The sequence below is a fragment of the Vombatus ursinus genome, unplaced genomic scaffold (assembly GCF_900497805.2).
Source record: "Vombatus ursinus unplaced genomic scaffold, bare-nosed wombat genome assembly UNPS02014942.1, whole genome shotgun sequence".
NCBI lineage: Eukaryota > Metazoa > Chordata > Mammalia > Diprotodontia > Vombatidae > Vombatus > Vombatus ursinus.
In genome coordinates, this window is record NW_020954720.1 from 22686778 (window position 1) to 22689863 (window position 3086).

Below are 3086 nucleotides of genomic sequence, written 5' to 3' on the forward strand. Positions count from 1 at the left end.
ACTCTCTCTCTCTCTTTCTCCCTCTTCTCGACAAATGCATCTATCCTCAATGGTTTCAACCTTTATTCAGTCTTCAATCCAGACTTTTCCTTTTAAATCCAACTCCAACATTTCCAATGAATACAATATAAATCCACCCTAACTTGCATTATTTTTTTTCAAGCTCAACATGTCTTAAAAAATCATAATGTCCCTCCTCACTCAACCAATGCTTGCTCCTCTTTCTTTTCCAAACATCCTGAGGCAATGGCTTAGAGTCATCTTTCCTTTCTTCACTCCTAGAACTAGTAACTTGCTGATTTCTATAAATTCTGCCTCTAGTTTCCTCTTTTTTTCTTTGTGTTGTATGAATTTTAATTCAAGCACTCAGTATCTTTAACCTATCATACAGCAATAACAACATAATTAATTCCCAGGCTTGGCTACATCCAACATAGTATTTCCAGATAAATCTTCCCAAAACTCAGCTCTAATAATCTCCCTCCTTAGTTAAAAATACCTTCAGTGACTCTAAACCATCTAAAGAATATTTTCCAACATATCAACTTAAAAATAAAGGTACTTTACATTATGTTTACAGAATTTCTACCTTTTTCTTTTACTATTTTCACTTACATGATTTTTTTTTTTTTTGTTTATTAAATTGTTGACTTGTTGGGAGATAAAATGTACAATACAGATAATACAACCTATGTCAAAAGGTTGCTATGAGGATCAATGAGATAATATAAAGAACTTTGCAAGCTTTAAAGTGATATATAAATTTTAACACAATAGAACACATGGTGGAGGATATGTCCTAACTAGTAAATGTTCCAGAAAGGTAGATGACAGATGCAGAACTTAAAAAGTATGTATGTGAAAAAAAAATAAGGAAAAGAAGCAACAAATGGCAACATCTAAAGAACCCACACCTTTTGGGAGCTGAGGGGTCGTGCCTGGAGCAAAGAGACCGTTAGGCTTGTTGTCACTAACCTGGTGCCTGCCAATCAGCTGGAAGTGATCCGCACGGTGCAGAAGGATGAGCATTACCAGGGCAACCGCCAGAGAGCAGCCAGAGCAGCCCTGCACATCCTGGCAGGTGCTAAGAAATGACTAGAGTGTAGGAAGGAAAATGAACTGCTGTCAGATATGGCGTACTTCACCCTCACCAGTTTTCAGGGTAGCAGACTCTTGGGAAGAATGCACTAACATCATCCAGGTGGACCCATTCAAGAGAAAAGTCCCTTCCTGGCTTTGCCGAGCCGCACTTATCTCTTTCCACACTCTCGTGCCCGAAGTGCTGGATAAGGCTTTAGTCCATCTCCAGCATGAGCTGCAGGCAGAAGTCGAGAGTGCCAGGCACCTGCAGAAGTCTGGTGCCTAGTGCCCGAGAGGTCGGCGATGCAGCGGAGGCTTCACAGACATGTTCGCCATCTAACCGAGCCACAGAAGAAAACGCTCGTGGGCATGGTGTACATTCTGAAGCAAAACATCACCTGCCTCCACCAGCTGCATGTTCCTATGTTCTACATCGATGGAATCTTCTACCACCTGGCCAAAAGGCTCACGGGTATTGAGTATCTCCGCATGCGTCACTTCCCCGGAGATGACTACAGTGTTTGTTGGGGCTACGAGATTCAGGGGATGGTGTCCTTGCTGCTCCTCCTGCTCTCAATTGGCGTCCAGACCTACGGCTTCAGTCGGAGGCAGCGGGCACGGAAGGAATGGAAGCCCCGTCGCAGTCTCCCACCTCTAAGGCAAAGTGAATGAGAGAGAAAGCTGTGGGCAGGGGCTTCCTGTGTAACCTGTGCCTGGAGCAGCACCTTTGGGCCATGGTTATGCCGTGTGGCCATCTCTTCTGCTGGGAGTGTATCACTGAGTGGTGTAACACCAAGATGGAATGTTTCCTCTGCAGAGAAAAGTTTCATCTACAAAAACTAATTTACCTGCAGCATTATCGTTAGTGCTAGCAAACCCAGCTCAAACGGCAATGGAAGAAAAGGAAGAAGCTCTCAAAAGATCTTGTCTTTATTAACGGACCAAAAGCAGAGTTCATCTTAATTTATCCAGAATCATGGTGGTGACATCATTTGCACTGAAGTTATCAAGGTTGTTTTTGAAATCACTACATAAGGTACTCTGTCCACTGCTCAGCTACTGGGGAGAGGTGTGGTGGGAAGCTAGGCCTGACTTAATAACTTAGATGTCCTTTCTAGCAAAGGACAGGACTTCAAACAGGGATGCATGTCCACACTGGAACATACACACAAAGGCAAGCTTCCTTCCATTCAGAAAAGTCATCCTGGATCTTAGACACTTGCCAAATGTCTATCTTCCTGAGTGGTATGTGGGTACCAGTATCAGTGAAGACCCCTCAGGACATGATCCCCCTTTTTTCATTTCTTTAGTTGTATAAGCAGAAATTCTTGAGCTATAGTGTGTTCTGTTTATCTCATCTTCCAGCTACATGACCTTGGGTAGTAGACTGAAGTCATAAGGCCCCAAAAGGGGAACCTGTTGTAGTTACTGTACTCCTTTGTTCTCTTCCTTGCTGGGGAAGATTTACCCAAATAGATTGTGCCCCTGAGGCTCAGCCAATGGGCCAAAGGGAGGGGGTTAGGGTGGGCTATGGTGCTAGGATCTATATAAACCTATTTTGAACAAAGCACTCTTGAACTCTCTGGCTGACGCCATTTTGGGCGACAGCGGGGTGTCCTTTCTCGAGAAAGCCAATAAAGCAACTTTCCTTTTTGCAATTCTTGTCAAGACTCTAATTCAAATTTGGGTGGGGATCTTTTGTCCCATTTATTCCCTTCTAATTAGCCTGAGATAATTAAGTTGACTATTTTGGACAAATAGTATTCTTTCTTTCCCCTAACTTCTGTGCTACTTTAAAACAGTTTCTGAGAAGCTGGCATTTTGCTTATCTCAGAAAGGGGCTCACTGTACTCATCAAAAAAAACAGTTTTAGGTTTTCTTTTGTACCCCATAACTAACATGTAGCTGAAATCAGATTCTTCTGAATTTACATTGTAAGCAGTCAATAGTAAAGGTTTCTGTATGTATTATGTTAGGAAAAAAGAACCCACAGATTCTATCCATAC

General features: G+C 42.5%; 1 pseudogene; it reads left to right on the plus strand.

Annotated features, from left to right (window-relative positions):
- The first annotated feature begins 827 nt into the window (after window positions 1-827).
- On the plus strand, window positions 828-1946 carry LOC114029921 (annotated as a pseudogene).
- Window positions 1947-3086: the final 1140 nt, after the last annotated feature.